The 26,188-nt window shown below is 44.6% G+C and overlaps 1 long non-coding RNA gene across 1 annotated transcript in view; it reads right to left on the bottom strand.

Moving 5' to 3' along the window:
- Positions 1–5,824: 5,824 nt before the first annotated feature.
- LOC150014986 (uncharacterized) overlaps positions 5,825–26,188 on the bottom strand; it is a 38,417-nt gene continuing 18,053 nt past the window's right edge. Inside the window, exon 4 of the long non-coding RNA XR_016509706.1 lies at positions 5,825–6,383. This is a non-coding gene — a long non-coding RNA (uncharacterized LOC150014986). The remainder of the gene's footprint in view (positions 6,384–26,188) is intronic.

Raw genomic sequence — 26,188 nt, 5'->3', positions numbered from 1 at the left:
TAAATGGGCATGGACGTGTCAGGGCTTCCTCCGCCCCTGGGCCGCAGGTCTTGGATCCTGAGGTGGGTCAGAGGTAACATCTGTCATTGGTCATGGTGATGTGTCCAAGGCAGGCACATGACCCACGCCAGGTCAATCTCAGGGCTTTCATGGGATTTTTCTACCTCACACGATAGGGGGAAAAAATGTTCTTCCCTCTCTGATAGCAAGCTGAGAAAAACGGAGCCTAAACTGTACATATATATCATTATAGAGATTTCTGTAAGTAGTATATTTCAAAAATTTTAAAAAACCACAGAAGTTGAAAGGCAAGCCTGGAGCTTCAGCAACCATGGTGTCCAGCATGTGTAGGAAGCTCAGAGAGGAAGAAGAAAGAGAAGGTTCTGGCAGTACTGGAGACCTGGCTCTAGACAATTCTGAGGCTGATTCCATCCCTGCCCTTGATTTATCTGAGCAAATAAAGTCCCCTTTTTGGCCTTAAGCTAGATTGGGTTTCGGGATTTTTTTTTTGCCTTAACTAACTACCATGAAATAAAAATAACATTTCATATTTTATTTATGTCTACTTTGGTCCACAAAGGATTTAAAGCTAACATTCTTCTTCTGTCTTACATTTTGATTTATAATTTATTACTTCACTCAAGGTAATCTAGCAATATAGTTTTGTGAGGTAAGCAAAGTAAGTATAATTCACCCATTTAACAGATAGGGTAACTGAGGCCCAAAGAAATACAGGGACTTAGGTCACATAGCTAGTAAATAGCAAAGCCTGGACTGGAGGCCAGGTTTTCTTATTTTTCTTTCTGTTTTGCCAATAAATGATAGCTATCAGCACTCAGAGAGAGACTGATCGCCTGGGTTCGTAAGATTCGCACAGCATCCTATTGTGGGTAATTATGCCACTTTAAGAAGCACATGTCCATAAAACAATAACATTTTCTAGAAATATTACTGAGAAGTAATGAAAGTTAAAAACTATCAGAAAGGCCAGGTTGAAATAATATATTTAATATGAAAAAGATACCAAGATCCTGAGTTTTTCCTAAGGGGGGCAGAGTGCTATGAGCACCAGGGAGGGAAATATGGGGTATTTTTGGTGTGAAAGCCCCCACTGGTGTGGAGAGGAGGCAGGAGGTAAAGGGACAAGACTGAGGAAGGTTCTGCTTTAATGAACTGAGATATAAAAGGAAGATGGGAAGTGGGAAACCACTACTGTAAAGCCAGACAGATTCAAGTTCAAATCTAGTTTGCACCAAATACTAGTTAACATTTCAGGTAAGTCTCTGATCTCTTTAAGCCTCTCTCTTCACTTGTAAAATTGGAGTAAATAATACCTTCTTTCAATATGCACATATATGGCTCATGCCTATAAAAGTACCCAGTGCTGGCACATAGTAGTCACTCAATAAATGTTTCTCTTTCCCTCACATTAGTAATATACACCCTCTGTCTTCCATACTGAGAACCTAGTAGGAAACACCTGTGTGACCCAGGAGTAGGACACTGTGATTCACCAACTGGACCTTCCACCATGTGGTCCCAAGCACCTTCCCAGGCCTTAATGCCCCTTCACCTTTTCCTCCTCCCATATCACTCAAACCATCCAGACTGTCTTTATTTGGCCAAATCTCATCCTTCCTGCTCCGCCTCCACCTCAGTGCATTCCCAAGCAAAAGGTTTTCCTGGAGGGTTTAATTGCCAGTTAGCCTTGCCCTGAAAGACATTCTAACGGAGTCCTTTCTGCAAAGAATATTATCTCTTCCAACAGAAGGAGGAGGGTGTACAGGACGGAAAAGAAGAATAGAGGAACTACTACAGACTTACTGTTTCGAGGGCTTTCCCCAAAAATTATATTAATAGCCATAGGAAAAGACTAGACTCCATTAAACGCCACATTTACCAATTACTGTACCCAAGGTCTCTATTTTTTGGAATCTTCTACCACCCACCCCTTTCTTCTATGGTCAAAATGCTATATAGCCTTCAAGCCTCAGCTCAAATGCTTTTTAACTTATATTAATTAATTTATGTATTTGATTAATAGCAATTGAATTCCAGCTATGTGCCAAACACCATGGTGGGTGCTGGGAATATAGCCATGACCAAGACAGACGATGTCCCTATTCTAATGAAATTGGAGCCTTGCACAATTCCTCCCTAAAGATGACGTGTGCCTCCCCTCTCTGCTCCCAGAACTGTTGTTGCTGCTGTTACTGTAATTGCTTTCATGTCTTCCTTCCTTTTTTAAAAAACCTGTAAAATAGCATGACCAACTCATCTCAGTTTGCTTGGGACTTTCCTGGGTTTAGCACTGAAAGTATCATGTCCTAAGAAACATCTCAGACATTGGCAAATTGGAACAGCTACTCACTCTACTATAAAGTCAATGCTATTACAACAACAACAAATATTCCTGGAAGAAAATCACTCAATCGTTCATTCTTCAAGTACTTATTGAGCACCAAATTGTTATAGTATTATAGCTGGTTGCCTATGTTTTATGTTCTATCTCTCCCACTACACAGTGAGCCCCTGGGGGTTGGGGCCCACGTCTTTTTCAGCCTTGCATTCCTAGGCCCCCGCGCAGTGTCTGGCACATAAAAACAACTTAATTTTATGTAAGCCACTGTGTTTTTATGGAGCAACATTATACATTTGTGCAAAAACAATTTTAAAGGATGTGTTTCCACAATTTTTAAACAGAGATATCGATCTAGTATCTAGCTGGGAATATTTAACAACTCGTAAGATCCATTAACAACCCTCCTCCTCTCCTAGTCTACCACCAGCCCCTCCAGCCAATGAGGCATCCCTCAGCAACTCTGGCAGCTTGAAGGCTGAAAATCACACATATGCCAGTATCAGCATCATCCAATCCTAATTGAATCTTTAGAGAATCCAAGTTTTAACTGTAAACTGAGTTGACATATAAATCTCTGGAGCTGCTACCAATTGGTTGTGGTCCTTCTAGTCCGAGACATAAAACAGAAACCCAAACTCCTACAGCTGACAGCCCTCCCCGTAATAAAGAGCATTCTCATGTCTCTTACTTCTCACCCCTCCCACCACCCATATATACACCTGAGCTTTTCTTAGCCATTCTGATAGTTTCCTTCAACTGTGGCCAGACTAGTAAAATTTCAGTTGTTCAACCACTCATTAGTTATGGGACCCTAAGAAAGTAACCTCATTTGACCCTCATTTTGATCACTAACATTAGAGGGACACAAATACATAACACACAAAATCAGTTCGGAGAAAAAGAGTGTTAAGAAAGGGCTTTAAAAACTATGGAAAACTTTCAGATATCAGTTATTTGATTTTTTTCTCTTTTTCTCTTAAGTAGACTTTTTAAAGTTTTGTCTATTGTAGTTTTCCCTCAGAGAGCCATCTCATGAATTTATTTATAAATTCTACTATTTTGTTGTTTTTCTAATTCACTTATTATCCTTGTACTTTTAATCGTCCTCCGCTGCCTTGCGGCATACCTCTTCAGGGGAAAGGCTAAGGGAGTAAACCCCGACAGAAAATCCGGAGCCGGAGTCCCTAAGGCGGTTTGACGTTGTAGTCAACACCGGCAACTCCTGCGGCGCACCTGAAGCCAAGCTGTATTGACTCCGTCTTTCCCTTGGATCCTTCAGCTGCGAAGAGAGGGGGGGTCTGCTGCATGGGCAACAGCAGACCCCCCATATCACCCTGCCCAGGCTCTGTAGCTTCATCGAGGCTCTGTAGCTTCAGCTTCACTGGAGAGTGCAGATAGACTCTTAAGAAGCTACACCATCGTCTCTCGAGACGGACGGCTGCCGACGACGACTTTTAATCATCCTGTTTTTCTTGGTTTTGTGTTGGTACCCACTTTCTAACTTCTTAGGTTAGACATTTAGTTGCTTTCTTTTAATTTATCCTTATTTGTAAGTGAAAGCATAAAGACGATCAATTTACCTTTGACTATCGCTTTGGTTCCATATATTTTCAAATCTGGTGTTTTCATTTTTTTCCTAAGTAGTTTACAACTGTGTATTTTCAATATTTTCTTCATTGAGTTTACATTACTATCATCTTGTATCAGCAGAAGCACCCGTTGTTATTATGATGAAGCTAGAGCATTACAGTTTTCTGTAATAGCTTCCTCTCTAATATCTTTTAATACAAATATATCACGGCTGAAAAAAAAGTAGGGAGTTTTTACTTTCTCATCATGAAAGCATCAGCCACAAAGTATTAGCAGCTTCTTCATTTCAGACATTTGTTAGTGAGCACATTTTTAGAATGTTCTCAGATCTTCCTCCAACCCCACCAATAACTAAAGAAATCAACAATCCTGCTGAAAGAGGAAGTGTTAACAGCACAGTCTATGGCCCTGGCCTTGGCTTATAAATTATGTTCCCAGGGTTGTGGTCTAAATGTTAGTCTTCCTTTAAGGTTAACATAAGGCCCAATTTTACCCTGAAACCTTCACAAACCACCTCAACACAGGGGGATCTCTCTCTCCTTTCTCAGATCATATCCTCCACCAAGTCTAGGACTCAGTCCTGACACCCAAACTAGACTGTAAGCTTCTTGAGAGTAAGGTGATGTCTTATACTTCTTTTTACTTCTTCTTATACTCTCTAGCATTTAGTTCCAATAAATACTATGATTGTTTGATTATAATTCTTTTTTTTTAAATAAACTTTTTTTTAAAAGATTTTATTTATTTGTTTATTTATTTTATTTTTAGAGAGAGGGGAAAGGAGAAAGAGAGGGAGAGAAACATCACTGTGTGGTTGCCTCTCACTTGCACCCACAACTGGGAACCTGACGTGCAACCTAGTCATGTGCCCTAACTGGGAATCGAACCAGCAACACTTGGTTCACAGGCCGACACTTAATCCACTGAGCCACAGCAGCCAGGGCTTTGATTATAATTTTTAAAGAGTATTTCCTGAGAGTGTAATCATAAAATTTAGGGTCACAGATTTTTAAAACAAATGGCAAAATCAAAAACCTTTTAAAATCCTTTAAGAAGGTTGAGACTAATACCTTAGATGCATGCTTTGAGGAGAAGAAATATTAGTATCCCAGATATTAAGAAACCTTATTAGACACTATGAAAAACAAAAGTGATGCTTTGATATTTGTCCAACTAGAGCTACCTGTGGGCTCATGTTCTGTCAAGTATGGTGGTCACAAAATTGGGGTCCAGAACAATTCTAAAATAATGTCTTACATGTGTAAAATACTTTATAATTCACAAAACTCTCCCATGTATGAGCTACTATTATGCACAAGGCAAACCTCGAACAAAGGCAAGTTAGGAGCCATTACCCTTATTTTGGAAAACAGGTATTTGGGGTTCAGAAAAGATTAGCTAATGTCAGGAGGTAGTTGGAATAGAATTGAGCCCAGATCTTCTATTCTAAATTGATATGAGAACTCCTGAAATATATCTCTGTACTCGGTCATCAGTTTCAATTGCTAGATGTTCACTCATCAAAATTTCCTTTGGATAGCCACATGTTTGAAGATCCCAGAGAAAGAAGACACAGTCCCTGACTCAAGGAGCTCACAGACAAGTAACTTAATCATTATGATGAGCATGACAAATCATATTTGCTGCAAGTGTTATGAGAGAATTAAGATAAATAATAAGGATGATAAGTAACATTTTTGAGCACTTCACTATATGCCAGTTTCTGCCCTAAGCACTTTGTATATGGGTTGGGTAGCATTATGTACCATACCGCCTGGTACACAGCAACAGTTTAACAGTTGGCAGCCATTCTTATTATTATAGTTTTAAAAAAATTAGAGGCAACTGTTATCTGAAAAGAAAAGGGAAGAATATGTAAATTTTTAATTATTCAGAGCAATATAATGGAGGAGCAACTAACCGTATGGGGAAATCTGAACCAAGGGAGAGACGCTGGAACTGGATGTTAAGGAACAAGGAAGGGCTCACAGACAGGGAGGGGAAGAACATTCCAGGTACAGCAGACACTTGCAGAGACTTGGCCCCTGAGCAGCAGGGAAGGGAGAGGCAAGGGAAGGAGGCATTGCCCATTGGGCAGCCAGAGACAACAAACAGAAGAGGAAAAAGGAGGGGGCCTCCAGCTAGAAAGCAGCGGAGGGGTGGGGCTTTCCCTGGGCCTGACCCAGGCACTGAGGGTGAGGCACAGATTTTTCCAAGGCTATTTGTTTGTAGGTTACATTTTTCCTGAACAGGGTCCAAATTCCTTTGTTTTCCCAGAGAGCATCATAGTTTCCAAAGAAAAGAAAAAACAGACTTCTTGGTCCAAGGGCTTTCCCTGAGAAATATCCTCATGGCTATGGGCCAAGACAGGGTTCCACCAGGCTCTGTGCTCAGAGGACAATAGAGCAGAGGATGGAATCTTCTTCAGAAACTGCAAGAAAATAGGAATTTGAAGTTATTCCCAGGGAGATTTTCAAATACAGGTATTATGTCCTGTAGGTTCTGCCCCAACCCAAACCCTCCTACTTGAGGTTCCCAGAGGACTGCACACACGCAAGGTGAAAACTCTGTATCTTGGCCTCACAGCGCTTCCTCCTCCTCCCTGAGCTGGCATGGTCCTGCTCTTCCTGCAAGACCAGCCTAGACTCCTCCTCTGTGAGCCTTCCCTGGCGGCATCCCCAAACCTCAGCCCCAACACCAGGGTGGGCGGCCGGCTTTGATCTCAGTGCTCCTACCTGGTCTTTGCACTGCCTTGTAATTACAGTACCCCAACTATCCCCCCCCTCCCATTTTCAATACTGTGACCCAGCAGTCAACGAAACATAGGGAGGTAGGGGGAGTCCACCCTGGGTGCAGGTGCATTCTCTGTAGTGATCTTTAAAAATTAAAGTGAAATTGAATAAGTTGGTCTCTTTTTTATTGTTCCCATGTGAAGCTGTTTTGAAAACGTCAGGGATAAAATACTCCTCCTCTCCAGGGTAAATGGTATGGGGGCAAGTGGTATACCCAATCCCGTGAGCATTTTCCAATTACTGCTGTCGAGGAAAAGAACATGCTATGTTCAAAGATAGAATGTAATGCTGGGCGGAACCCTCAGTTGGTCAACAGTTACTCATTAAGGCTCATACGTGCCTGGTACCATGCTAGTCATTTTATATGCCATCAGCCTGACGAAGACGAACGTTATGGCTCAAGGCACGGGGACTCCCCCATGCATCACCATCGACGGATACACCCTGGAGGTTGTCAACGATTTCACTTACCTCGGGTCCACCATCTCGAGCTCTCTGTCAGTCGACTTGGAGGTCAATCGGAGAATCGCCAGGGCAGCCACAGTTATGGCCAAACTGAACCGGCGAGCGTGGAACAATTCCAGCCTCACTGAGAAAACCAGACTGCGCATCTACCAAGCCTGCGTACTCAGCACTCTCCTCTATGGCAGCGAGATGTGGACCACCTACTCAAGGCACGAAAGGAAACTCAACAGCTTCCACATGAGGTGCCTGCGACGCGTCCTGCATGTCGCCTGGCAGGATAAGGTCCCCAACACCGAGGTGCTGAAGCGAGCCAACATGAGCAGTTTGCATGCAGTTCTTAGTGAGAGACGCCTCAGGTGGCTCGGCCATGTCAAAAGAATGGATGCAGGCCGTATCCCCAAAGACCTCCTCTACGGCGAGCTAGCAGAAGGCCAGAGGATGACAGGGCGCCCAAAACTGCGGTTCAAAGACATCTGCACAAAGGACATGACACAATGCTCCATCAATCTCAACACATGGGAAGTTCAAGCAGACGACCGCCTAGCCTGGAGGCTCGCGGTCAGGCAAGGTACGTCACGCGCAGAGGCTGCGCGCAACGAGGAGGCGGTCCAGAAAAGATCGAGGCGGAAGCAGCGTCAACAGCAGCAACAACAGCCATCTGCCTTCACCTGTAACAAGTGCGGCAGGGATTGTCACTCCCTAGTCGGACTGCACAGTCATTCTCGGCGGTGCAGATAGACTCTCAAGAAGCTACGCCATCGTCTCTCGAGACGGACGGCTGCCGCCGCCGCCGCCAACGACGATCCAATCTTCCCAACAGCCCCTAAATATATGCATTTCAAGTCACCTACTTGTCAAATGAAGAAACTGAGTCTCAAGGTAGGTAAATGATTTGCCCAAGGCCCTATGACAAAGAAGTGTCAGAGGGAAATTTGAACCCAGACCTATCAGCTCAGTGTCTCTGCTTTTTCCCCTGTGCCTAGACCATGTCCGCCCCATACCAGGGGCTAGAATTGCAAGCCACATGTCCTCTCCCTAAGGAGTTCACAACCTAATGCCGAAAGGAGCTCATGATTCAGCCTGGCATGTGACATGTAACTTTAGAAATAAGCCAGACCAACCCCCAACTAGGGCCGCCTCATTGAAGATCCACGTAGGGAAGGAGCGTTGGCAAGAGAAGTAATCAGCCCCAGTTGAGCTTATACCACATGTACACATGTGGTATAAGCTCAACTGTACATGTACATGCTCTCCTGCTTGACTCTTGCCACAAACACTTCTTGAGGTGAGTCTCACTAACTTGAGTTCTCAGAAGATACTCAGAGAGGTTAAGTCATTCACCTAGGATCACACAGCAGCTAGTAACCAGTAGAGCAGTGATTTGAGGAGAAGCCTCTCTTGCTCAGATAGCCTGTCCTCTGGGCACAGCAGCACCCTAACGAAGAGGGAGTAGCACCTCCACACTGGAAGTCTCAGGGACTAGGGAATGTAGATGATGAGAAGGATAAGAAAGAGAAAAATAGTAATTTCTTATTTTTCTGTTGGCACTTGATAATTTACAAGATGCTTTCTCATTCACCATCTTATTGAATCCCTATGAATTTGGCAAGACAGGTATTACCTCCATTTGATAGCTAAAAAAGTGGAGGCTTTAGTAAAGGCTCTGGTGTGCCTTCAATGGCCAGTGTCAGCAGCTATTCTTAGGAGAGCCGTCGGGCGCTAGAGCATTCTAGCCTTGGGAAGGAATAACTCTGAGTTGTGGCCCACACCCCTGAGTACCCTAGCAGAATTAAGCTGAAGCCACCTACCCTCTGCAGGTGGCATTTTAGTGCTATCCCCAAATTACAGTGGAAGTAACTTTTACATTTCAGTAAAACCACCTTGGGATGAATGTGGCAGATTCTTTTTTAAGGACTTAACACCAAAATGCCACCTCTTTTACATTCAAAAGCTCACTCTTTTTTCTATTTTGATCATTTAAACTTATTTTAAAGATCATATTGTTCTTACATTTTGCTTCCCCACAAGCCTTCCTTTGTTGCTGACTAAAAGCTATAAAAATCTGACCAAGCTGTTCAGTCCAACCTCCCAGCTGATAAGCCATGCTTCATTCATTCATTCATTCATTCATCAACATTTGGGTGGAATTCAGAACAAGCTACCACGGCCAATCTCATCTCATCCACCAAATTATCATCTGACCACAGCAGCTGCCATTGAGAACAACCCAGGACCGACCCCCATTAATGTCCATGCTGTCACTTCAGCCATCTTGTTTTTCTAATGTTCCCAACTTCTTTCTACCGCGGGGCCTTTACACTTGCTGATCCCTTTACTTGTAATGCACTTCTCACAGATCTTCACCAGGCTCCCTCCCTCACTGCATTCACAGCTCTGTCAAATGTCACTTCATCAAAGAACCTTTCTGGACCTCACCATCTAAAATAATTTGCCCATTTCCCACTCCATCCTTCTTTTGTGGTCTTGATCTTTCTTCATAATATTTATTACCATCTGAACTAATCTATGTATTATTTACTTATTTATGGTCTTTCTACCCCAGGAGATGGTAAATGCCATGACAGAAGATACTTTGCATACCTTACTCACTGCTGTATCCCTTGGTGTCAAAAATAGCACATGGGGGATAGTATGCAATATTTTTTTTAATAAATAAGAAAATAAATGGAAGAAAACGTCTTATGCCAGCCTCTAGTTTATAAAATAAAACCTTTCCAGGGAAAGATTACAAAGGCAAAGGCCTGGAAACTGGGAGATATATAGCTTCAATCCCATAAGCAAGTCTCTGCTACCTGTGGACCAAGGAACTCTCTGCCTCAAAAACTGCAGCGGCTCCCTATTGCTTCAACAGAGGACAGATGTCTATGAGAGCTTACAGTCTGGGTGAAAACTTAAGACTATGAAAATAAAATAATCTGATGGTGACATTTAGTGTGTATGTGTGTGCATATATTTATTTCATACATAGAGTGCTTGCTATACGCCAGGCACTTGCTATATGCCACGTACTCTGCTGAAAGAATAGAAAGATATGGTTCTAATCCATACACTACAATTTTAGTAGTGGTGGTGGTGGGATACCAGGAAGGTCATAACTGATGTGTATCTGTGTGTGTGTGAGAGAGACAGACAGACAGACAAACTTGTAAACATTTGTGTTAACAAATGTCAGGAGATACTTCTACACAAGTAGGCAGGAAAGAGGAAACAGCCTTCTTTAGTGGGATATAGGTAGGAGTCCAGAAAACTTCTTTGAGGGACCTGCATTTCAACTGACCTTTGATGAATAGTTTACCCAGCAAACATGGGAAGAGGTGCAGTGAGGACATTCCAAGCAGAGGAAGGGTCTGAGCAAAGGCCTGGAAGGAGCACACGTTCTGGAACTACAGGTGATAGTCAGTCTGAAGTGAGGACCCTAAATCAGGGTTGTGGTGAGAGACCAAGCTGAGAGGTAAGCAATATATTTAGACAAAAGGCACTGCATTTGCAATCAGACAGACCTGAGTTCAAGTGCTAACCATGTCACTAGCCAGTCACTGCTCTCTGGGCTCAACTTCCTGGGAAGTAAATGACGTAAGGGTAGGGGGCACAGATCAGCAGCTCTCCAGTGGACTGGGTAGAGGTGAAGTGCTGGAAGCAGAAGCTCTGGGAAGGCTCAATTTTGAAAAAACAAAATACTGACAATTTTATCCTTTTGCTTTGATTTGTTTTTGAATCATATTTTAATAATTTTGAATTTGAAACTCATTCAAAGAGGGTATGAGGTTCTGTGTTTATCTAGCAGAACCTGGATTATAGAAGGGGCAGAGAAACCCTGGCTGAGGTGATTCTTCAAGTCCCTTCTAGTCCTAGCTTCCAGTTCTAAGATGACCAACAGCTGGATATACAGGAAAAAGCAGCGCAGTGCTTCCCTGGCTGGTGTGGCTCAGTTGGTTGGTTTGATTCCTGGTCAGGACAAACGCCTGGGTTGCAGGTTCAAACCCCAATCTAGTGCATACAAGAGGCAACCGACTGATGCTTCTCTCATACATGCGCCAATGTTTCTCTCTCCCTTCCTTTCTCCCTTCCTCTCTCACTAAAAAGCAATGAAAAAATATCCTTGGGTGAGGATTTAAAAAAAAAAAAAAAGCAGTGCTATGCAGGGATTCACACACTGAACTGGAAGTCAGACTCAAATTCCAATTCACACTCTGCTCCTTATTCTCTGGTGAGACAGGCAAGAGAATGAACTTCTTAGAGTGTCAATTGTCTCCTTTGCAACATGATACTTCCACACAGACTTACTGTGAGGTTTATTTGAAATAATGGACTTGCAAGCAACTGGAACATAGTTGGAGCTCAGTAAATGCCAAGTGAGTATAAAGTCTTTGCTTGCACCCCTAATCATAATAGCTTCCCCTTGAGCGCCTACCCCATGCTGAATACCTTTCACAGGCTATCTCATTTATAAGAAGAAACTCATGATATAATGCTATATCATCAGTTGAATTCACTGAATTGTCTAATGGTGGTTTTGACACAGTCACAATGAATGATGGGAACTCAGGGTATGTTACATGGAACCAGACCACGCTTAAGTCTTTTAAAATTAAAGCTGTTTTTTACTACTCTGGAAACTTACCCACTGCCCGTTTTCATTTCCAACCGCTTTTTTTTTTCTTACTTTCCACATTTAACTCAAGGCTTCAAATGCAAAAGCCAAGCTTGAAATAATCATAACATTTAAGCGATGAATGTAATGACAGCTTACACTTGCATCACAGGAAGATCTATATTCTAAATTTAATAGCTTTAGCCAGTTACAGCAAGAGTTATCACAGGGACCCCAAAAAGGGAGGGCAGGAGAGGAAGGAATCTGCACCTTTAACTTAAGATGTCGTAGTCATAACCTGTTTTGGAAACGATTAAATGATAAATACAGTAAACTTAACCTGTTCTGAGAACCCCACAGCACAGACAGTAATTCTCAGAAGCAGAAGCAATTATTTTATTAAAAGTTCTAAACCTTAAGTGTATGCTGTTTCAGTCTATTTAACTGGGAGATCACTAAGTACAGGGAAAGAAAAACTCAGTTTATGGTGTACCTACTAGACACCAACTGCTCGAACACCCAGCATCCACTCTCCATTTAAGTAGTTGTAACTGGATCCCCAAAAATACAGGAAGAGGGAAACTATCAATGCTGAATACCTCCTATGCACACGGTGCACACATTGTGCATATAAAATATAATAAAGTGCATGCAATGCTTAAGCATATGTAAGGAAGGCCAATAAAAGAGAAAGGGGACCCTGCCCTTTGTTGAGGAGGTGACCGTGTGATGTTATTCCTGGCTGCATCCCCATGACCTAAGCAGAGTGCTTAGGGGTTAGGAACAGGGAACATGGAGCCAAACTTTATGGACCCAAAGCCCACTTAGCAGCTGTGAAGCCACACATAAATCACTTACCTTCTCTGTGCCTAGGTTTCTCACTTGTAGCACAGGGTAACAATACCTCCTTCATACTGTGATTGTAGGATTAAATGACAAATAAGTGCAAAGTGCTTAAGACGGTGCTGGCAAATAATGACAGCTGCAAACAAAACAATTTATGGACTGGCCAGATACTAGGGAGGTCCTCTGTCCTCCCTCCCCCAACCCTGAGATGTAAAGAGTAATGAAGCTCCGTTTTCCAGGTGGGGGAACTGAAGAATGTACACCTGCCCAAGTCATCCAGTTCTTAATTGGCCTGAGATTCTACCCCAGGCTTGCCTAACAATAGCAAAATATTGCATTTAATTAGTTTTGTAAATGTTCTAGGACTTTACAGATAGGCACACATTTACTTCTCACAGCAATTATATGAGGTAATGTTGCCAACCCCCATTTCACAGATGAAGAAACTGAGAGTGAGAGAGCTTAAGTGGTTTTCTCAAGGCCTAATAGTATCAGGGTAGGATTTCAGCCCAGGTCTGACCACCCGACTGTCCCTAAACACAAGGTCCCAGGTGCCTGAGGCTGATCGCGCTGGCAACCAGTCTGCTGGGTACCCCCTGACCCTGTGGGGGCTGGGGATTGGGACAGAGGTTTCTTAGGCCGCGGATGGGCCCAGCGGGTCCAGAGATGGGGCGTGGCCCCGGCGCTCGCTCGCCGTGCTTGGTGGGCCGCCAGGGAGCTGCTAGGGCAGGATGCTGGCGGCGCTCGCTCCGCGGAACCCCGGCGGGAGCCCCGCCTGCACGGGCGCCCGGGCTCTCCACCCGCCGCCTCCCCAGCGGTCGCCCGCGCGTTCCTTTCGCTTTTAGCCCCAGCCGCGCTGCTTGCCTGCAATTACTCAGAACCGCCCCCACTTGGCTGGCTGAGTGACAAAGATCTGCAGATGTCCGAGGAAAGCTATTTGCAAACAGGCCCCCTGCCCCCAGCGTACAGCTGCCAGGGCGGAAGTCCCGTAATCTCGGTTCTCCTCCTGCTCTGCCTCTGGCTCTCGGTGGGACTCAGGGTGGGACCCAGACTGGGCTTCAGTTTGCCCAGTTTGTAAATGGCGTTAATTCGGCAAAGGTGAACGGTATGGGAACAGTCTGAAATTCCTTTAAAGTCTCCTATTTTCAGCTCAAATAATTCCGGGAGTTCTATAGTCGTCTCTATCAACGTGTTTTACTAAGAATCTATACTTTAATTTACAAAGAAAATTGCAGGAAAAGTAATCTGTGAATTATCCTGTAGCTTAAGTCCCCCCACCCCACCCCCATTTGAGAACCCAACGAAGCTCTAGAAGATTATTTTCTTTTCCCACTGATTTGTTAATATGATTACTTGCGGTTATTGTTTACTGTATTCTTCCCCGTTAAGACCTTTACAGTCTCATTGATGGCAAGTGGGGTGGGGAAGAGACTGAGGTTTTGCTTGTTTGTTTGTTTGCCTGTGGGACCTTGGTCAAGTGATTTCAACTTGGCGAGCGTCAGTCAGTTCCCTGCCTATAAAATGGGGAGAATACTCCTTGCAGGGTTGCTGGAACGATTGGGGATGATAGGCCTGCCAGGTGCTAGGTGATCAACAAATGGGGGGGCTAATGGATGGGAACACTGACCGTCTGAGCCTGGGTTTCCTCCCTCTCCTCCCTCTTTTGGCCCTGGTTCCCCGCACCTGCGGGAGAGCTGGGCGTGGCCGGTTCCCAGACTCTCGAGGCCTGAGAGGCGGCGGTGACACCGGTTCCTGCCTCCCCCAAGGGCCGCCTCTGCAGGCGGGACCCGCGGCGACTTGCAGGCGGAAGGCCCTGGGCTTTATTTAAACAAAAAGCAGCCGGTGGAGTTTGCCTTGTATGGACGAAACGCTGGCAGGCCGGATGGTCCGCTGTGGGAGGCAGTAAGAGGCGGCCTGGGCCTGATAGGAATCTGAATAAATAAAATACCTGAATGAAAGAATGCATTGAAATGCACTCCTAGGATCACAGGCAGCCTTTGGAATCTTCCCAAACGACCGTCCTGTCCCGTTTGATAGTTTGGCAAACAGGCTCAATACGTGACCTCCTGCTACCCAGATCCCACCTCCTAGAAGTGGGGCACTGCTTCAGGGCGGGGAGGGAGATCTGGGTCCTAAACAAAGAAGAGAAAGGGAACCCCTGTTCATTAGCTTCTACTGTGTGTTAGGCATTGTTCTTATTCCATTGACTTCTGACACCACTCGTAGGTAGATATTCCTATATTCATCTGGGGAGACTTTGGCTCAGATAAGCAAAGTCCCTTGCACAAGAACACAAAAGCCTGTAAGTGGAACAGCTGGGATTCAAACACAAGTCTTTAGCAGGCTCTTTCTACCGAAAATTCCTGCCCCAGGAGGTGCAGGAGAAAGGCACAACACTTGCTGTCCTGACGTCAGGAGAGCAGGGCAATTACCCAGCTATTTCTGGGCACCACCCCTTCCCACATTTTCCTTCACCTGCCCACTGGATGTCCAAAGCCTCTTCCAGTCTGTCAGCTGATTTACTGCTGCCAAGCCCTCTTGCTTTCATTAGCAGCCGGAAGTCACACACCCAGTGACCGCTGACCTAGAGCCCCTAGTCCTATCGTTGCCAAAGTGAGTGTTACCCTGGAGGACACAGGGGTGCGCCCAGGGCACGCACTTATTCTGCCTCTGCCCCAGTCACGAGTCAGAAGGTTGCATCCGGTCTGGGAGCAATGGAAACTGGTTCAGCCACCCCCTTCCTGGAAGGGCCCTACCCACACCCACCTCAGCAAGGCTGTGAACAGGTTTCTTCACTTTCCCTGGCCCAGCTCCTGCCAGGGGGCAAAGAAGGGAAGCTGGTTGCTCAATGGGCCCCAGGATTGTTCTGGTTCTCACGTAGCTTGTCGACCAGCCATTAGCCATGTGTGGTTTTCTCAAGCCACCTGACACATCCAGTGGGTCATATACCTAGGGCCACTCAGCAAACCCTTAGGGTTCATGTCACATGTGACATGTGAACCCTGTGCTCAGACCACCAGCATCAGGTCCCATGGGAAGGTAGGCAGGGTACGATGGGCCATCCCAGTCCTCTGGGTCCATCCAACAGTGAGGGAGTGTAAGGGGGTAGTATCAGGCTTGGCCCAGGGCTCGCACACTGACCTCTCACTGGCTTTCCATCAGCATGTGTCCAATGACCTTCAGAGGACTTTCACAGAAGTCCAAGCTCCTTTGCTTTATACCTCTTGGCCAAGAGGAAAGCTTGGTTAGAAAATCCAGGCAAGAAACAGAAGGGATTTATTCACAAATATTTACTGAGTGCCAGGTACTGTACTAGGCCCTGGTGATACCATGACCCCAGTCACAGTCCCTGCCCCACCAGTGCCAGCCTAATGAGGGGTCAGACAGGTAACAGGTGATTTTAATATGGGGCCAGGTACCATTTCCAGGAGTGCATCTGGGAAAAGACCCTCAGCTGGTTGGGGGTGGGGTCAAGAGGCATTAGGAAAGATTTTCTGACTTAAGATACTGCCCCTTTTCTTTTTCCTTCCATCTTTCCACGCACATTTCTGGAACACCTGCATCACACTAAGATCTCAGGAGCAGCAGTTGCTGGTTTTCAAGGGAAAGCAGGTCATGGTGTCATAGTGCAGTGGTTAAAAGGCCAGGGCTCTAGTTACAGCCACTTACTCTGTGCCTCTTGTGATTCACATAATTTCTCTGAACGTTGCTTTCTTTACCTGTAAAAGAAGAGTAACGATAACACTTGCTTCACAGAACAAGACCTGGCCCAAGGTAGGCATTAATGAATAGAATCTATTGTATTATTTTTGTTGTGGTTCACACTTTTCTGATCCTCACGACACCCACCGTGTGGTTAGCAGCACAGATAACTTCCTGCCCCTGTATCAGATGAGAACGCTGCTCCAACAAATTAATAGGATCATCCATGTCTCATAAGTTTTCAAGACCAGGACCCTGGGGAGGAATGACCTCTTGAAATAGCAAAGATACTGTGACCTTCACCTGCCCTCCCTGAAACCCTAGATGACTGGTGGAGACTGAACTGTCTGGGGAACTTCCTTTGACCTAAATCCTGTCAGCCATACCCGAACAGCAGCCAGAGAATACAAAGAGCCACACCCTCAGCATTTTTGCCCCAACTTGCGCTTCACACTAGGGAATTTCTCTTTCAAGGACTACATTTTAAAGGGGGGTGGGGGGTGATATATGCTACTTGGACACCTACTGTGTGCTAGACACTACACCAGACATGTACGTGTGGGTTATTTCATCCTGTGTGAGCCATCATAGGTGGGCAGGGAAAGGAGGAGGAAGAGGAGAAGAAAGAGGAAAAAATAGCACTCCATAATATAACTTGACACATGCACATATAACCCTGAGTGTTCTTCCTAAAATGCAAATGTGATGATGTTACTCCAACTTCCTTGCTTAAAATCTCTCCATGGTCTCCCACTGCCTTTACACAAAGTTCACACTGTGGAAAGTCATACTTAGCTAGCCATGTTATCACATCTGCTGTGCTCACTTATATTCTGGCCTCTGCATGTGCAATTCCTTCTTCCTGTCCTTCCCAGCTCCTTGCTTCCTTTCCTACTTTTACATGATTAAATACTATTTATCCTTCAGCTCTCAGCTTTAAATGTCACTTCCTCCAGAAAGACTTCCTTCTCTACCCAAAGCTAAACCTGTGTACACTCTATGAGCTTCTGTTCCTACAGATGATGAGCTCCTTAGGGACAGGGAGCGTGTTCTGGTCCTGTGTCCTCAGCACTTGGCATAGTGTGATTCATAATAGACATTCAATAACTATTTAGTGGATGAAAAAAGGTTGAACATAAAAGTTAACCCCATTTAACAGAGGAGAAAACCAAATCTCAAAGAGGGCAAAAATGCCTATCTAAGGTAAGACAGATGATAGTTACGCTACAGCTAAATCCCTCTAAATCTACTCAGTCCTGTTTCACTATTTCACTTACATTGAAGAAAATACAAACTTCTTTTAAGTTTTCTGTGTCTTTCAAAATTGCACAGAAACAGCATCTGGGTCCTGATAATGTAATAATTATAAATGCCAATCATCAAGATTATAGTTAGTCCCAGGTACTTGCTTTTAGGTGCCTGAGGCCTCATGACATCTTAGAGAGACCAACATTGTGATGTCTATTTAACAGAAGAGAAAGCTGGTTCAGGGAGGTTAAGTGATTTGCCCCAGATTCCACAGCCTTCACACCCAAGTTCATGTCCAGCTTCTCAGCCCAGGTTCTTTTGACCTCTCCAGGCAGCCTTCTGACCATGGCTATGGGGCCAACTGTCAGGCAGCCCAACACCCCAACCGGTCCCAGGTCTCCCTCTTGGCCCAAGTGTCATACTGACACTGGCGTTTTTCTCTGCCCACTCTTCTCTCCTCCCCTTGGGTCCCAGCATCTGCACTGGCTCCACCTCCAGGGAAAAGACAGGGCATAGGAAGCTGTCGTGGTTCCCAGTAAATGCCCCCCTCGAGAACCGGGCAGGTAGCGGCAGATCCTCCCATTCTCAGGTTGTCTCAACAAACAAACTATTTAGCAATTACACACACCCTCAGCCAGAGCTCCCACAACCTTTCCCTACCTCTAGAAACTACTCTCCAACTCTAGGGTCTCCCCAAGAGCTTTCTTAAGGCACTGCCACTGATTTGTTTGTTCAACAACATTTGTCCATCTGTCACTGTTAGCCCTTCTAGCTAACAGTGTTCCCCTTGAGGCCCTGGCACTCTTAACCTATCTGAGGTGAAGACGTCTCCCCAAACCATCTACACTGAGGGCAGGGGCTACATCTGTTTTTATCTGTCATTCCATACCCATCACCTAGTACAGGCCCTTATTAAGTATTTGTTCAGTGGCTAAACAGCTACACATTAAAAGATCCATTCATCTCTTAAAAGTTGCTCTACTTAGAGATAGGAATCATGGCATGTTAGGGTCAAAGGGACCAGAGAGGAAAAAGACCTGTTCTAATGTCCTCATTTTACAGAAAGGAAGACCCAGAGAAAGAAGATACAGTGTTCAGGGAAGAAGCTAAAGTACAAGTTGGGCCTCTGGACTTTTGCCTACTCACCTTCTCTGTTGGAGCCCTGCTCCAAAAGCATAAAGATATTCTCATTTCATTCTTACAGCAACCATCTGGGGCCGGGAACGGGAAGGGAAAGCATTACCATTGCTAAATGGCAGGAGAGAAAACAGGCTTGGAGAGGTGAAGCTGAGTGTACCCACGGTCACACAGGCAGAACCTCAGGCTGCCTCCACTACATCCCATCCTAAAAGCTCCTCGCCCAGTCTCTCCCCACTGCTCCCTGCTTTTGTGAACCTTAACAGAGATTTGAAAAGACAGGCCCTAAGGTTGCAAAAACTTTCATCTTTATTATTCATTCTGCTTCTGGAAGGTTTGGTCCATCTTTCTGCCTCGTGCAAAAAATTAAGACCATTCAGGTATCCTAAAATGTTATCTTCTCTTAAAGGGACTGGTGGCCCAAAAACTTGTGTCAGAGGCCAAATGTTCTCAAGTGACACTGAGGACATATACTTTCTATTGTGGCATTGGGTGCGTGCAGACCAGGGGTCTTTGGGAGGCTATTAGAGCCCCTCTCAAATCTCAGGGGTCTCTCTGGACTTGGTGCACACCAGGTCTCTCTGACCACAGGGTCATCCAGGCCACAGTTCCTGCCTTCTCTGTCATGGTTGGTGCCATCTCAGCAGCCACATACTATGGTGATGGTGGGGGAAGGTCTTAAAGGAGGCCAGGTGCCTTAGGAAAAACAAAAGGAGAAAAAATACCACACGAATGAGTGTAACCATATTGTACCCTCCTGATCTGAAGTGAATATTGTTATCTCTGGGGCAAAGCAGCTCAGCTACTCAATTTTTTAAAAAAAAGCATTTTGAAAACTAAAAAGAGCGGGGGCTCAGTTGGTATGCCAGTAGCCTGCTTCATGCACCAAGGAGGATTTACAACTTTATTGGAAAACAAAATGTCCTACCGATAACTTTAAAATGCCAGATGGCCCTATTATTTGAACAGCACTGGGCAGAAGCCCCAGCTCTGCTCCTCACCAGCTGAGTGATCTTGAGCAAATGGCCCCACTTTCCTGAATCTGCCTCCTAGGCTGAACAAGTGGCATGAATGGTACTCCTTTGGCAGGGTTTGTGGGAATTCAATGATGTCATGGATGGAAAGCACCATGCCTGGCACATAGTAGGTACTAAACAAATATTAGTTCCTTTTAAAAAATGAAGGATAAATTGTGCTTTGGAAATAGAATAGTCATGGGGAAACCCAGAGCCCCCCAGCAAAGTAAAGCTCCATCAGAGCTAAACAGAGGCATTTCCCAATCATTTGTTCAAGGACCAGCTCTCTTCACACAATGTGACTGGCCTCCCACACAGTGGGCTCACATGCTTCCGTTCCTGTTTTCCTTGAACCAGGCCTTGCCAGCAAAAATGCATTTAGTAACTCAAAACACAATTGTTACAACTCACCCAGCAGGCACGTTAACATGCCTGTTGACATGTGCACACAAATACTAAAAATGCATGCAATGCGATACAGCCCAATAAAACACATGGCTTCCTTCCACATACATTCGATGAAGCGGTAGAGCAGAGTGGGGAAAGAAGGAGCTTTGGAGCTGGCTGAATGTGGGTTCAAAGCTTTTATCCCTTCTTTTAATTATGATATCGCCTGGAGCAAGTCACTGGAAATCTCAATTTCCTCATCTAAAAAATGGTAATTACAATTCGTACTTAGCTTTTGATATTGTTGCAAGATCATATAAGACAATGTATAAATAGAATGGTCTGATAAGCTATACATGCTTAAAGATATTTATTACAGAAATGACAAGAATCTGAAATAGGAGGAGAGAGGGAGAGTCTAGTGCTGAACCCACATTCTTTATGGGGTTTTACCCAATGAAGTGAGTGGTCTTTTCTGTTTCTCAACTCCTTTGGTGCTTCCTGCCTCTTAACAGTAAGACCTTGACCTTAGCTGGCTTTGCTATGTCATGGACGGGTTTTCAGTTGGCCTGAACAAATGAGCCAGCAGACTATCTGAATGCGAATGCCGGGTTTCCCTGGTGTCTCCCCCCACCTCCCACCCACACCCCTAAATGCTGAGTGCAGAGCTGAGACAGCAGGTCCTAGGTGAGGAGTGGAAAAGAATCGGATGTGTTTTCACCCTCAAATCTCTTTCCATGTTCCCGATGCCCTGTCCTCTGTCCTACCTCTTTGAGCCTGGGTGGGTGAGATGACTAGCAGTAAACAGGAAGGGCAGGGGTGAAGAAGGGTACCGTGTGACACTCTATACAGAGTTGGTATACATATTTTGGAATGGGGAACAAATTTTTAAAAAAGCTCTCATCTCCTCATTTTTCTGAAACTCTGTCAGGTGAAGAAAAAAAGAAGGTAAAGTGAAGAAATACAGATCTGAGAAAGATTAGAATTTGAGAATCATACTAGCAACTATTTTGCATAGCATAGAGAGCTTTCCCCAGCTTTATCCTATTTCACCTGCATACCATCTCTGCGAGGCGGCTGTTGGCCCATTCCACAGATGGTAAAAGTAAAGATAAGAGACATGTAGCCATTTGTCTGAGATTACACAGCAGGGAAATACCAGATATGGGGCTCAAAACTGACTCTTCCTACTCCAAATCCCAGGTTCCTGTTATCGAGGTCATTTCTCTATAGAACAAAGAGGAGGAATTCTGAGTCATTGGTCCATTTCAAACTCTGTCTTCTGCCTCCACTCTGACAATCCATACACCAAAACAATCTATGTGGTGGACACACAGGCCTGATCCCTTATTTATCAAGTTACATTCTTATGATTTGTGAATTTTCCTGTGTATATGTTACAATTCTTTAAAAAAAAAAAAAAAACATTAAATGCAGTTTTAAAATCTATGGGAAAATCACTTTTCACTAAAGGCTTTTTCTAATTTTTATTTTTAATATGCAGATCTGGTCATGTCTCTCCTCTCCCTAAAATCTTTTTGTGGCTCTCCACTACTCTCTAGAGGCCCTATAGGACCCTGTACGATCTGACCCCTTGCCTGCCTCTCCATCTCATGCCCCCTGCTTTGTGCAGGACAAACAGAGGCCAGGTTTTCTTTCCTCTGTTCCTTCTTTCTAGAACTCTGCTCCCTTTGGGCATGACTCACTCCTACTCCCTTACCCTTCAGGCCTCAGGTAAGATAATCCTTCCTCCAGAAAGCCTTCTGTGACCACCTGTCCTCCAGGGTTGTAACCCAGACATGCTAAACCCCCACAGTTTCAGGGCCCACTTCAACCATAGCCCTACTATACTGAGCTGGAAATGCCTGTTTCTCTGTCCCCCCTCTACCAGTCTGTAAGCTCCCTGAAAGCAGAGACTGAGCCTTGTCATTTCTGCTTCCCAGCACCCGGCTCAGCAGTGGCTCAGCAAATGTTTCTGGATCAGAGAATGAATGAATCAATCCCCTACCTACCTTCTAAGAGGGTTTGCTCTACTCTTTACTTGAAACTCTGGTTGCTCAGTTGTGTGTGCTCTGTCCCTTTGCCTAATCTGAAATTTCTGGATGGCACTGTAGTGGCTTGAATTGTGTGTCCCCAAAAGATGTGTCCAACCTCCAATACCCAGAAAGGGGACCCTATTGGAAATAGGATCTTCACTGATATAACTGGGTTAAGGATCTTAAGATATGATCATTTTGGATTCAGAGTGGGTCCAAAATCCAATGACTAGTGTCCTTATAACAGAAAGGAGAGGGAGATTTAAGGAGATACCCAAGGAGGAAGAGCATGCGAACAGGGAGTCAGAGATGGGAATGATCTAGCCACAAGCCAAGAAATACCAGGAGTTCCCAAAAGATAGAAGAGGCAAAGAATGGATTCTTCCGTAGAGATTTTTAGAGGGAGTGTGGCCTTCCTGACACTTTAATTCTTTAATTTCAAATATTCTGGGCCTCCAGAACTGTACAAAAATAAACTTTTTTTTTTTAAGATTTTATTTATTTATATTTAGATAGAGGAGAAGGGAAGAAGAGAAACATCAATATGAGACAGAAACATCAACCAGTTGCCTCTCATATAGACCCCAACCAGGGATGAGTCCACAACCCAAGCATGTGCCCTGACTGGGAATCAAACCTGCGTCCTTTCGCTTTGTGGAACGACGCCCAACCAACTGAGCCACACCCATCAGAGCAATTTCTGTTATTTGAAGCCATCAAGGTTGTGGGATTTGTTACAGCAGCCCTAGGAAACTAATATGAGCAGGAACTGTGCCTCTCACTGCTGTGATATCCTGCCTCAAAATCTTGAATCTCACTGTGCAAACAGTAGGACCTCCGTGAAAACCTTATACTGATTCAGACAGGCCTTGTCTCCATTTTTAGCTGAACTGACAATCTTAAAGTTTGACTAACACCAAAGAAAGGTTATCCAAACACCACAACTGTGTAAATCAGTCAGCATGGAAGGCACTAGCATCTTCTGCAGGCTCACTATGGGCTGGCTGCTCTCCCCCTGGTGTCTCATTTAGTCATCTTTCATTTGGCATGTATTATTGAGAACTTGTTCTTATGGCCCATTCTGAAGAAGAGGAAACTGAGGCTCAGGGACGTGAGATAACCTGCTTGAGATGTCACTATGAATAAGTGGTGGTGTTGGGATTGGAACTCTCAGCTTTCACTGTAACATTTTCTGTCACTAAGCTACCACTCTTTATGACAGAAAGAGAATCAGGACAGAGAGGGCGAAGGGGAGGGAGAGACCAGTGGAGAAGAGTGATTCAGTGCTAGAAAACTGTGTGTTTTTGTTTTTATTGTCTAAAAACAATTGGATACCACACCTCTAACTTTCAATTTGTTGCAGTGGTGCTAAATTTAAATCTTGAGTGATCTTTATCTGACCCATGTGTATCTGTATAGGCAAAGTGAATCATCTGGTAAAGCTACCATGATAATTCTAGACAACGCTGTACTATGGCACAAAGCGCAAGTGTGAAAGCAGGTGCATCGCTGTTACAGATGAAACAGCATTGGTCGGGAAGGGGTGTGTGAAGGAGTGGGCCTCAAAATGACCACCAAATTCTCCTCCTCAGCACTCCTCTCCTTGGTTTGGGTAAGACAAATACTGGTCAGTGAGCCATCCAGGCCTGGAATCTTCTGGATCATCTATGTAGGCTCTTTCTTGCCATTTCATAATAAGGTCACACAGTTCATGTATTCAGCTCTAAGGGGGATGAGAAGCCACTGAAGGGAGTGGCACAGAGAAGGAGCAAGGTCTGGTTCAGGTTAGGGAAGAACACCTGTGTGGACAATAACACAGGGGGCCAGGTGGAGGCGAGGAGGCCAGTGAGAGGGCTGCTGCAACAACCTGGGGACAGATGACCCTGGGCACGGGGCTTGAGGCACGGTAGATCGAAACTGACCAAGAAAAGAGAAAGAAAGGGAAGTGAAGAAAAAGGGTGGGAAAGAAAGAAAGAGGGTTGGAAGGAGAAAATAAAAGTGGAGTGTGAGAGAAATGGATGTTTTCCGTAGCAAACAAGAACTCATATCATCAGTTATGGAATGTAAGACTCTGAGATGGAAATAAGGGAAATGGATACCTCCTACGTGCTAACTGCTGTACTAGGTCTTCATGTGTCCCACCTCATTGTAGAAAAATCATATGAGGTAGAAATAATGAGCCTCTATTTTATAGATGAGGCATCTGAGGCCCAGAAAAGTTAGCTAATTTCTCCAAGGTCACACAGCCAATATGGGAGTGATGGAATCAGAGTTGAGGGATTATCTAAGCCCAAAGCCTGATCTTTCTAAACCTCATTCTGGCTGGTACAGAGAAGGGTACAGACATACTCCTTGCCCTCAAATACGTCCCTGACTTACAACAATCCCATGAGGTCAGAACTATAATTATCCCTATTTTTAGAAATGAGAAAACTGATGCCTACAGAGGTTAAGTGACTTGCCCAAGTCACAACAACTGATGAGTGGAAGAGTCAGAATCAAACCCTGGTCTAGCTTCAAATATCTTAACCACTACTCTGTGTCACTACTATGTAATGCAGTTGTTTTGAACATTAGTATAATATATTTTTAAACCTCATCTACAGATAAAAGGTAGGTAAGAAAGGAACCGAGTCATCCAAGTCTACCAGTACTCCAAGAGTTCCTGAGAATACACACACACATACACATTTATTGACATATAGATATAGACACACCCATAATGTACACACATATACAGCATTCCAAAGCATTCCAAAGTCAATTACTTCCTAAATTAGGCTCTCTTATCTGGGTCTCTGGGGAAGGTAAGCCATTTAACCAGTTATGATGGATTGCCAAAGCCATTATCCATTCCCAAGAAGTACAGATGTAGTTTTCAAACTGCTTTTTAAAAAGTCAACTGGAACCCACTGTTAACATTTCCTTGAGAAAAGGGGTGGGAGTTGGAAGGTCAAAATGTCAAATACTCAACCCTCAGCACTAGAGGCCTCTTCCAAACACCCATGACTCTTAATGCCTTGCTTCTCTGGAAGACTAGGCCACACTGGTGTGCAAGTCAATTCTAAACATCGGAAGGAAAAGGCCTCTTGTTGAGAGGGATTGTGTTGTAGGGGACTGTGCCAAGACAAAATACGTCCTCTGTCTGACAGCCCAAGTTCTAAGCCCAATTCTGCCCTTTCCCAGCTATGTGGCCCAAGCAGGTAAGTGGTTCCTATATAAATGACATGGGGGTAATATAATCCCTAATTCTGAGATATCAGGAGGATTGTAAAAGATCCCTTAAATAAAATATCAAGTACACAGTTGATGCTTAGTGAGGGCAAAGTTTAGTCTTGACCTTTCCCCTATAAGGCAGAGTTGCTAACTTCCAACCAATAGAACCTATAATTAGTATCCTGGCCACCACAGGAAAGAGATGTAAACTTAAAAAAAAAAAAAAAAGCAGTCAGATGTTTTCACGTGGAAAGACAGGCCCAGGCATCATTACCACGTTGCTAGGTGTTGTTAAGCCACCCACCTAGCTGCAGAGTGGGCAGCAATTAATGTAATTAGTGCAGTGATGAGTGTCCTCTGCAATGATAAACAGCTCAGTCCTGCAGAACTTGACAGACCTGTTGCTCCCAGGAGGCTCTTGACCCTGAGCATCCATTTGGGAGTGGTACAGTTTAGTGGAGGGAAACTGACTTTGAATCAGACAGCACCAGAGGTAAACTCCATCCTTGCTCATTTCTAGCTATGTGACTAAAGGCAGACTGCATCACCTCTCTGAGCCTTAGTTTCCTTATCTGCAAAATAGGGTTAATAATATCCTCACAAGGCTGTTAGAGTTCTCTGTATCTTTATCACCACCACGAAGAAAACCCCAAAGCAGGCTGCTAGTGAACCAGCAAAACAGTGGAGTGTCTAAGGAGACACCCACACTGCTGGGTCCTGGAGCCGGAGCAGCCCATTTCTTTTCCTCTGACTAAATTCAGGGCGCACAGCACTGATCT

This window comes from Furipterus horrens, unplaced genomic scaffold (genome assembly GCF_987537825.1).
Source record: "Furipterus horrens unplaced genomic scaffold, mFurHor1.1.pri manual_scaffold_3, whole genome shotgun sequence".
Classification (NCBI taxonomy): Eukaryota; Metazoa; Chordata; class Mammalia; order Chiroptera; family Furipteridae; genus Furipterus; species Furipterus horrens.
The sequence above is the reverse complement of the archived record's forward strand: the minus strand, read 5'-3'. Positions and strand labels throughout refer to the sequence as shown.